The sequence below is a fragment of the Ipomoea nil genome, unplaced genomic scaffold (genome assembly GCF_001879475.1).
Source record: "Ipomoea nil cultivar Tokyo-kokei standard unplaced genomic scaffold, Asagao_1.1 scaffold2144, whole genome shotgun sequence".
Classification (NCBI taxonomy): domain Eukaryota; kingdom Viridiplantae; phylum Streptophyta; class Magnoliopsida; order Solanales; family Convolvulaceae; genus Ipomoea; species Ipomoea nil.
The window spans coordinates 4471028-4483236 of record NW_017618572.1 but is presented as its reverse complement, the minus strand read 5'-3'; positions in this window follow the sequence as shown (position 1 = coordinate 4483236).

Sequence of the window (12209 nt, the reverse complement as noted above, 5' to 3'; positions counted from 1 at the left end):
TCCTTATGGGGCGTTTGGTTGGGGGAGGGAATTACGTGGGAAAAGAATTGCAATTTCATGGGAGATGAATTACTGGAAATAAAGTGGAAATTTAAATTTCAGTGTTTGGTTTACATGAATAAAATTAATGGGAATTTCAATTCCAATGTTTGGTATACATGGGAATTGAAAGGGAATAAGTAGTATAAAATCCAATTCTCATTGTTGTTAGGCATCAATTTAAGGTTAAAAAAGGGGATGTGTAATTTTGTCTCATCATTATCTTTTTTCCTCCTAAAATCCATGGAATTAAAATCCCAAGGTGGGTTGGGATTTTAATTTCATGAAAATGAGGGAATTGCAATTCCTTCCCACCAAACTAAAGAATTAAGTGACCTTTGGAATTAGGTGAGAATTAAGTGGGAATGGAATTTAAATTGCCTCCAACCAAATGTACTATTAATGTGAGAACGTGAGGACAAATCTTGTGCGTTGATTTTTTTATTTTTTTATTTTTATTTTTTAATTTGGATGGCTAGATTTGATTTCCTAAAATGATATGGATTGATTTTTTTTTTATTTTTTTTTTATTAAAGTGGAAGTAGTAGTGTCTTTTCTTCTTCTTCTTTTTTTTTTCTTTTTTTTTTTTCAATGCATGGGTAATCTTTGGCCAAATTTGTTTAATAGTTTTCATGGATCATCACCGTTGTGATTTGGAGCAGCGATTTCTTTATCATCGATTGAGTGTTCGTCCATGGAAAGCAATTAGTATTTTTTTGTTTTTTTTTGCTCGTTCTTTTGAGTATAATATTATCTATATTTAAATGTTGGTGTATATGTACACATGTCTGGATAGTACGGTTGTGTTCGGGTGTGTTGGTTGTACAACCCAATTTTGTGAGTTATGCATCATAGGCTGGTGAGATGTGCATTAATGCACTTAATGTGGTGCATCGTAGGACATTGGGAGATGTCCATTGTAGGAGTTTATTGGCGGTGTTTGAATCCACAACCAGAGAGTTATTGATGCACGACGTTCGGTAGAGAAATATATGCCATTTTGTATAGAAACGCAAAGCTTCTAATAAGACTGATTTATCCCTAACTGTATATTTTCAAATATTTTAAAGAAATTTGTCCTTTACTCTGTGTGATTTGTTCTTTTTAATCTCAGCCGTGCAACATTCTAATTTAAAGGTCTAGATTAGTCATCACATTCTCATATTATATATATATATATATATATATATATATATAGGGAAGGGATCAGGTGCATTTGAGGCTTCCCGTGCAGTTTTGCGGGTGGACGCACGTTAAGCATTAATCTGACGCATTTAAAGTACACAACACACGCACATTAAGCACACAAACAAAACACCTTCAAAATACAACCACACGCATGTTAAGCACAAGCCTCACGCATGTTAAGTACAAGTCTCACGCATGTTAAGCACAAGTCTCACGCATGTTAAGCACAAAAACACACACACCTTAAGTTTTAAAAAAACCCACATTAAGTACACACTCACGCACATTAAGTACAAAACTCACGCACCTTAAGCACACGACTCATGCACATTAAACACAAAACTCACGCACATTAAGCATAAAACTCATGCACTTTAAAGTTTCAACAACAATTCACACAACAACTCACATTAAGTACACACTCACGCACATTAAGGACAAAACTCACGTACATTATGCACAAGACTCACGCACATTAAGTACAAAACTCACTCACATTAAACATTACACACTCACGCACATTAAGCATAAGACTCACGCACATCAAGTACAAAATTCACACATATTAATTATTCGCACAACCGCACGACTTAAATGCACCTGAACCTGAATCTATATATATATATATATATATATATATATATATATATATATATATATATATAATCAAAGTTCACCCCGTAAGGTGGATTCTATGGGTCATGATACAACCACTGACATGATACCTTAACAGACATACACGTGTGAACAATATTGATATTAGACAATGGGCATAAAGTACTATACATAGTCAATATTAGGATATGAGACCGGCACCGACTTTCGTACCACAGGGGCCTACACAATCTTGTAACCAACACATATGATTCTTTCTAGTCAAACAAAAATTTGTTACGGAGTATTTTTTATACTCAACATGATTAGTATATTTTCACAATATTAAAATTGTTGAGGAATTAAATTCATATATTCACTAAATTATATTATTAAAATATATAAATATCTAACAATAAATTAAATAGAATTAAAGGAAATTACTTTGTAAATAGTATTTATATAATAAAGACTAAAATACATACTTTGCACTTGACAATTATTTAAAAGGGATTTTGAGACCATAATCGAAGTAGGAGTGCCAAGAGTTATGATTGTTAACAATAATTAATTAATGAAAAAAATTCAATTCTAATCTCTCAATTATTGACATTTGATTGTTTTAATCTCTTACTGAGTTACTGTTGAAAGTTACAAACATCATCTAAAACTTTGTAAAGTTATTACTTGTTGTAATTTTAATCCGCAAATAATACATTTGCTAAATTTCATTATAGTTTTTGCACACATGTCACTCTCACATTGAAATCAAATGGCATTTGTATAAATAGACCACATCCTTCCTTATTTCTTATTTGGTTATCTTTTTTCAATTTGATTAGCCATTATAATTCATGACAAACTTCAAATTTTTATTATTGTAAATTTGGTTGCACTTGTAATTAGGATTTTGAGAAGAAGGGTTGTTTGAACTTAGTAAAATAATATATGTTTGTCTTAATGAATGACACTCGAGTGAAAAATGACTTAGGCTAACTTCAACCCAGCAAATTTGTCACTTGCTAGGTGAGGTGGTAAAAAAAAAAAATTATTTTTTTATTGTCACAGTGGATAGCAAATTTACTTTTTTAGCAAACTTGCATGTGTTCTATCTCAACTCTAATCCTAAGCTGATAGTTGGATTGCACATCTCAACTCTCAACTAAAATCCTAAGCTGATAGTTGGATTGCACATTAATGGCTATATGCCATACACAGCAACACGTAGTGCTGAGATTCGAACTCATGACCTTTGGCATGGCTCTAATACCAAATTAAAGCATGTGCTCCATCTCAATTAAAAGCCTAAGCTAATAGTTGGATTGCACATTAATGGCTATATGCTCAACACAGCATTTGCTGCCAAATGGCATCAAAAGCTGCCATCTATTACTTTTTTTAAAAAAATAGTTTTGAATTAATGTTTTAAATTGATGTGATATTGTGACTCACTTTTAAAGTTAATTGGATTTGCAAGGATGTAGTGTGAATAGTAAATAAATTGCAAATTGAGTGATGTGAAAGTATGATCCACTTTTGAAAGTAATAGAGTATTGCAGGGATAAAGATAGCCTTAGAAAGAATTTTTTTTTACAAATATCTTTTTTTTTTCTTTTTTTTTTTGAAAGCTACTGACTCTATTACATTGTAGTATCTGTTCATCTATACTTTCTCAACCAGTTGAAGCACAAAGAGTCAACACCGCCTCCACTGAGGCTCGATCTCATGACCTCCCATATAGGAGAGTCACTACACAATGTGCTCAGATGGCATGTAATGACCTCTCTCATGTGGGTGGTCATGAGATTGAGCCTCAGTGGAGGCGTTGTTGACTCTGTATGCTTCATTAAGTTGAAAAAGTATGTTTGAACAGATACAATATAATAGAGTCAGTAGCGATAAAAAAAAAAAAAAAAATTGATTCATTCTACTTAACCCCATTCCCATTATCATTCCAATTTTAATATTTGAACCAAACACACCCTAAATGTTCATCGAATGTATTACTTAGGAGACCAAAATTGCCATAACCTTGCAAAGCTGAGGATGACATTTGTAAAGTTTGACTAAAAAACAATCAAAATGAACAAATGTGAATTACTGATTGACAAAATCGCATTTTTTCTTAATTAATTAAACACATATGCTTTCACATTTTCTCATTAGTCAAACTTTCACTTATTTGTATATCAATTTTCAGTGCAATTTGTTTTTTTTTTTGTTTTTTTTTTTGTTTTTTTTTTGTTTTTTTTTTTTTAGTTAACGCCAACCACATTCTTAATTAAGGCCTAATTTTCTTCCATTGTTCTTCCAATGATGCTGGAGATCAAAAGGGGCGACATGAATTAATTAAGTTGACCAAAGAAAATGTTTATCTAATCTGTTTAAACTAATGTAATTAGGGAACATGCGGATGGCGGAGATTGATCGGATCTTCTCGTACCTGGCCCGTCGATAAAGATTTGAAGTACGAAGGTAAATGGATGGATTCACCTGACAGAGTAGTTTTGTCCGCTTGTTGGACAAAATATAATGGTTGTTGAACAATAAAATGACCATGGACTCTAATGCTTTAATAATTTTATATTTTGGGTATTTAGTAGCTGATTGAGTTAGTGAATTTGATTAGTTAATAGCGTCAGCTGATTGTAGAATAATGTTTGATAAATTAGCTGTTAGTCGATAGTTGATTACATACAAATTGACTTTCTCAAAAAGTTGATAAAAAGTTGATTTGAATTTTAGTGTTAGCTGAGCAACTTTTTGAATTTTAGTGTTTTGGAGAAATAAGCTGTTACAGAAGCTAATTAATTAAACACTCATATTGGTTGTTTAATTAAGTCAAATAAGTCAAAATTGGTTGATATGCTAACTATTTTACCAAACAAGACCTTTGTGTATTGTGATATAATACATTTCCAAAATAAAAATAAAAATCTAATTGATAGGGTAACCTCAATCAAGATGGCTAAGGATACAAACTTGTAACCACAAGATCACAAATTTGAACCCCAGCCCTCTTGGATTGAGCAGGTCAGTTATGGGCAATCTAGGTTGGTTTACCTCATTATGATCCTTTGCTGGCTAAGGTCACAAGGTGGGATTTACCAAGTGCAAACCCTCAGGTAGTGGTCACTCAAAAATAAATAAATAAATAAATAATTAGCCTGAAAAATTTTCCGCATAGATGACATGCTAGGAGGTGCACTCACCAGCCACTACCTTTTTTTTTTTTTTTTTTTCTTTCTTCTCTTACTCAAAAATCATGCACGAACCTAAAATAGCAGTGAAATTGTTTGATTTTTTATTACAGTCGCAGGGCCAAGTCAAGAAGTGGATGATATGCCTGATGAAGATAACTATGAAAGGGTAGAAAGGCTGGAAAGATCGCGGAAGATGCCACGTCGCTATGCTGATTATGTGGTCAATATTTCACGTTAGTTCGTTAGCTTTTCTAGTTGTCTCGGTGTGTTATTATTAATTTCTTATTCAAGCATATGTAATAAGCCTGAGAATGGTGTGAAGAATTTATCCAGTTTCTTAAACCTTCCTTCTGTTGGAAAATTTCAAAGGTGGAAATGAATGGGTGGATAGCTCATCATGCGCACTTCATGTGAACAACGCATGTTGCGCTTGGTTGTGGACGGTATACGTCCTTCCACTTTTGTGGAAGGGATGGGGGGGGGGGGGCTGCTTACTATAAATAGCAGCTCCCAACATCGTTTCAAAACACACCTTGAATTCGAATCATTTAATATATTCTCCTTCTTCCTCCTTTCGTCTGAGCAATAGTGAGGTTCGCCTACGTGATTGCTAGTGCAAGCTATCCGTAGTAGGTCTGTGTAGCCTGTCGAAAGCGTGCCAGGGTCCTAACTGCACCGTTACCGGGCAAATAACGCTTTTAAGGTAGTGTTATTATAACACGGCACAGATTTCCTTTCAACCATACACCAATAGTGTCCGTGCTTCTTAAAAGGCTTCCAGATCGCGCGTTGACGTTGCAATTTTCCCCAACAGTTAAAAGCGTTATTCTGCAACAGTCAACCTTTAGCATTATAGCACCTTCTGTCATACCGGATCTATCAAAAATCACCACGCTTGATGGGAAAAATTACAGCAGGTGGGCTCAAAGAATGCTTATTCTTTTTGAGCAATTAAAGTTGGTTTACGTGCTATATTCAGTTGCACCTGAACCTACTCCAACAGTGTTCTCTCCGTTTGGTGCTACAAAATGTAATCATGAACCTGATTACACTCCGGGTGAAGAATCGAGAGAAAGCAGTCTTGAAATAGATTACATTCCGGGTCAAGAACCGGGTGTAACTCTGATTCAATTTAGAAATGACAATGCGGCAGCCAGAGGATACCTGCTGTCAAAAATGAATGACGATTTGTTCGACATCTATGTCAAACAAGATTCGGCAAAAGTCATTTGGAAATCACTGTCAGAAAAGTACGGTGTCAATGGAACTGAAAATCAAAGTGTCAGAACCGTCTACAACGAAAGGAGTAGAAAAATCAAGAAGTTTAGAGGAAGGTGTTTTGCGTGCAGAAAGCAAGGACACCGAGCTCACCAGTGCTACCATCACAAGGGCAAAACTAGCAAAAGTCAATCTGACAGAGCAAGATGAGTATTAAATAGTTATTTTGAGTAACTATGTTTGCTCTAGTTCTAAGGGTTCGCATGAAATATGGTTATCTTAGTACTGAATTCTAGTTGAGCTGTCTAGATTTTGATTACTTAGTAGTACTTATTTCTTTAGTATTTTGAATACTAATGACATTGATTGAAATAATTCGTGCATAGATATTGCTCAAACTTTTTACTAAAATTATTTATATAAAGATAAGAGCATATATCATAGGCTTCAATTGTAATTTAGTGAGAACATGGAAAAGTCATCATTCTTGAACACTCTGTCTAGGAAGATGGTTTTTAAGCAAACTTCGGTTTCACCACTCGACCTGGGAGTTTTAAGAAGTAGGGTGTTGATCATGCAGGCTAGTTAGAGCGCCACTTGATCTTTACTTGAAATGAGGTTGACTTTCATATGTTGCTACTACAATCAAAGCCTTGCAATAGTAGTTGTTGAAGTACTGCAATAGTAATATTGATCTGCATCCTATGAATGCTTTATATGAGTTTTAAATTCCTTAAGGGAAGGAAAAAATTGTGCTAGTGGCAACTGTGAAGTCTCATTGTTGAGAGATATTCTGAATAAATATGAACTCAAACATATTCCTTTTGTATGAGATTAATTTCTTATAAGAATATGATGTGAAATTTGTGATTATGTTGTTCAACTTGATGTAGCATGTGGATAACATTATTTCTATGGCTTACTAACAATGAGCATTTGTATATATATTATTTAAACTCTTGGTTGAGTCATATTGAAATACCTATAATTCCTAGTTAAAGGGTAATTGTGATCAATTGAGATAACCAAGTTTGTTGAAATATATTCAACTGTTGAGCATGTATCAGGCAGAGTGCGAAGCTTCTATAATGCTCCACAAAGCAAATCGGCAAAACTCAGTCTACAAAGGAGCTAAAGTTGGGCACCAAAGATCAGTCTGGGTAAGAGATCAAATACGCTTGACAAAAATATTTGTAAGTGTTGCATTGTGGGGGTAATAAACTCCTTATATTTTCATCAAAAGTTTCTCTATGGTATTGAGAATAATGGTGAAAGAGAATGTTTCATGTTAAACATGAAAATCTCAAGGGATTATTTACGAGTAAACGAAGTACTCGTCAAAGTGCATGTAAGTTTGGTCAAGAGAATCAACTTACTTGAGGGCTAATTATGAGGATTAGTCGTTGACTCATTGGAAGGACTTAAAGTCCAAGTGGTAATGAATTCGTGGTGGATCCCACTTCTGTGGTCAAACGAAGCCATGAAAAGAGTTACAAAATAGTACACTAGTTGGTCATTCCGACAGTGTGTGTACTTGTGAGGTTGAGCTACAGCTCTTAATGAATTCATAACTCTTTGAGAAAGGGTGGTTTTGTTGAGACAAACCTAATGAATTCACCGCATGTGAGGTTGAGCTACAGCTCTTAATGAATTCATAACTCTTTGAGAAAGGGTGGTTTTGTTGAGACAAACCTAATGAATTCACCGCATAATGACATGAGTACAAAGTGCTCTTGGTGCCTTATACTCAATTGGGATGGTCTATGTTGAGATAGACCTAAAGAGATCCCTAACTTGAGTGGAAAAGGGCTACCATGGTCTATGTTGAGATAGACCTAAAGAGATCCCTAACTTGAGTAGAAAAGGGCTAACCGCCTCTTATGAAAGATAATGGGGTTATCCCAAGAAGCCGAGTGGCTAAGAAACATGGTGATAACCGTGTAATTGTGGGGGTGTCCAACACCTTCACCACATTGTGATTCACAAACTGTCGTTTGCATTGCAAATAACAGCCTATGATAGAAAGAAAAGACTTACAACTGATTTATGTCCTTGACTACTCTATAAGCCTTTAATGGTAGTCTATACTAAGATAGACTTGATAGAGTTAACAGTCTATATTGAGATAGACTTGATAAGACATAAAAATTTGTAATGCGGTAAGACTTGTTAGAGTTAAAAGTCTATTTTGTGATAGACTTTGACAGGGTAGAAGTCCATATTTGAGACAGACGTAACATTCTTTAATACTAAGGGTGTTCATAAGAAGTCAAAGAGTTTGACTTTTGTAGAACCTGCTTTTTGAGTTGGTGTGTGCATTCGAGTTCAAAATTTATCTAACCGGTGAGTTCAAGATTCACATCACTCCCGGGAAGAAAATTACTCAGTGTCACTACGTGTCAGTTCAAGTTCTCAAACACTGACATTAAGATCAACTCATTTGTATTGCTCAGACCTTACTCATTTTCCTTTCCTCTTTAAATTTGTGGGGGATTGTTGAAAAATTTCAAAGGTGGAAATGAATGGGTGGATAGCTCATCATGCGCACTTCATGTGAACAGCGCATGTTGCGCTTGGTTGTGGACGGTATACGTCCTTCCACTTTTGTGGAAGCGATGGGGGGGCTGCTTACTATAAATAGCAGCTCCCAACATCGTTTCATAACACACCTTGAATTCGAATCATTTAATATATTCTCCTTCTTCCTCCTTTCGTCTGAGCAATAGTGAGGTTCACCTACGTGATTGCTAGTGCAAGCTATCCGTAGTAGGTCTGTGTAGCCTGTCGAAAGCGTGCCAGGGTCCTAACTGCACCGTTACCGGGCAAATAACGCTTTTAAGGTAGTGTTATTATAACACGGCACAGATTTCCTTTCAACCATACACCAATAGTGTCCGTGCTTCTTAAAAGGCTTCCAAATCGCGCGTTGACGTTGCAATTTATCCAGTTTCTTAAACCTTCCTTCTTCTTCTGTGGAGTTGTGTCCTTACTCGAAATAGGACAACCCGATATAGTCGTGGGGCAATTGTATCATTTTGGTGCTTTCATTGAGCGACCGGAGTGTGGTGGGAAACGGCTACCTGGAAGAAGTGGTGCTTGATAAGGTTCAAAGGGAACTGAGAAGATCCAGAGTGAAAGCTCTCAAGAGTGAAGCCTTCCACTCATCCGGTGCCGGCCTAGCGGAGGGCGCGACCTAACAGAAAAGGGCTACCTAGTGTTTAATAAGGTCCAGAGTGAAGCCATCCAAAGGGGAAAAGGGCTACCTAGTGCCGAGAAGAGTCCAGAGTGTGAGCCGTCGCGGACGTCGGCTTCTCAAGGGGTGAGCAATGATACGATCCCACATTGACTTCACAAGAGATTGTGGAGTGGTATTTTTGGGGTCAAACCTCCACTTATGAGCTAGCTTTTATGGTGGAGTTAGGTCTTGGCTTGATTATATTTATAATCATTGAATTATGCAAATACGATTTGTCAATTTGTTCCCTCATTGTCACCGATTACAAAATGGATCCCCAAAAGTATCAACTGTATGCCAATTTTGTCCCTTGCTTTAGCTAATAGTTCTTGTCCATCGTTGTTTTTCTACTTGTAAATCTTAATGCTGAAAGGTATTATTAAAAAAAAAAAAAAAAAAAAAAACACTTATGTAAAAGAACTACTCTATTTTGTCTAACAGTCATACATAATTAGTTGAATTGAAGAGTAATTGGTCATGGATACAAATGCAATTCTCAATTTTATCAAAATTTTCTCTTACAAAATTATAATAATTTAACTAATTTTTTATTTAATATATTTTAATAATAAAATAAAAATCAATTTTATTGTAGATAATATTTTACTTGTAATAGATTAAAGATGGGAATAAGGGAGATGTATTAAATCAAGACTTCTATAAACTTTCAAAGAGCTCTAAAGTGATAGATTTTAAATGAGTTTCATAAAATCTATTTATACTTTTCTTGAGTCTTTCTAGACTTTCATCAACTTTGTACGAGTCTATAAAAGTCTTTAGGACAAATTAACATTTATAAACTTTTAAAAAACTTTTTCATATTAAAAAGTCTACAAAAGTCATTAAAACTCTAAATTGAATACACCCTTACAAACATTTCATAACTTCTATTAATACATTATTTATAATTTATTAAAAAACTTTTATAATATATAATATATTTTTTTATGTGTCTGTGTATAACACACACACACACAGACAAAAGATGAAACATGTAACAAATAATAGTATACTTTTCAGTAAGAATACACTATATGGATACATCACACGTTGAAATAGAAGAACACTTAAAATAGAACAACATCGTCATACGTATCTAGAAGTAAATTCCTTCGAAAAATAGTGCAGAAATAGTGCAGTTATTATTCATAATGGGAGGAAAGATTTTTATTTATTTTTTTTTTGTTTATATATATAAGAGAGGCTTTTAACTTGGATCCAAAACGTATAAATACATAAATGAATAAATTTTATACATTTTCAACTCGGAAAAAATAATCCTATCCCTTAAGCTAGATTTACTTTCCAAAATTATTTTTTCATCTTAAATTTCCAATAAAATTTGATCTTGGTTATCAAACGCTCTCTAAATTTAAATTGTTATTCTAACTGTACTAAAAATATAAACTCATTAAGTACGAAAAATCAACTAGTATTTGACCAAAAATATGCCTACAAGAGACCATAGCAAAGCCTAGTTGTTGTTTGCAGCAATAATAAAATTTTTGCTATGATTTTTTATAGATAGGTGTGAAATAAAAAGATAAAAATCAAAAGTATATGAGTATTTATGAAAGTTTTGAAACGTACCATAAAATTTAATATGAATAAATGAAAAGTTTGTCTGATTTAGATATAGAAAAAAACCCTAATGTCTAGTATTGTTAGTCTGTTGCTTACTTGATATGGCCATTTCAGCAATTTCTTTGTTGTTTCCTGTTTACATGTCTAAATTGTTTTAAGTTTTTATATTAACAAGAAGAAGAGTAGATTAGTGTTTATTGTAGAAGAGTAGAAGACTATAAGTGCTCAAATTGTATTGCTGAGTGCTAACTGCTTAAACTATTTTGTTGAAGTTAAATACTTAAACTTGTTTTTTTTTTATAATCTTTGAAAAGCTGTAATTATTAATTTGTAACTTGTTAGTTTGAAACTTGTATGTTTTGCTATGGTTGTATGCCTTTAAGTTTTATGCCTTTTATCACTTCTATGCTTATAAGTAGCTATTAGATAAGTGGATTAGTAGCTAAATGTCTGAATAGCTTAGTTTTAACTTTCTATTAACTTTTTCCTTCAAAAAATATTATTCAGAATTATTTTATATTAATATCCGATTAGAATCGGACATTCGACAACGGATATCTGAAATCCGAGCTTTTAAATCCGATAGGGTATGTCCTTCAAAATTTACGGATTGGGGGGGGGGGGGGGGAATGGAAATCCGAAATCCGGTCGGATGGACGGATGAGAAAACCGATTCGTCCGTATCCGACTGATGCATAACCCTACTTATTATGATCCTTTGTTGGCTAAGGTCACGAGGTGAGATTTACCAAGTGCTAATCCTCGGGTAGTGGTCACTCAAAAAAAAAAAAAAAAAAAAAAAAAAAACTTGGCCTGAAAAATTGTCCGCATAGATGACATGCCAGGAGGTGCACTCACTGGCCACTACCTTTTTTTCTCTTACTAAAAAATCATGCACGAACCTAAAATAGCAGTGAAATTATTTGATTTTTTGGCACAGTTGTAGGGCCAAGTCAAGAAGTGGATGATATGCCTGATGAAGATAACCGTGAAAGGGTAAAAAGGCTGGAAAGATCGCGGAAGATGCCACGTCACTATGCTGATTATGTGGTTAATATTTCACGTTAGTTCGTTAGCTTTTCTAGTTGTATCTCAGTGTGTTATTATTAATTTCTTATTCAAGCATCTGTAATAAGCCTGAGAATGGT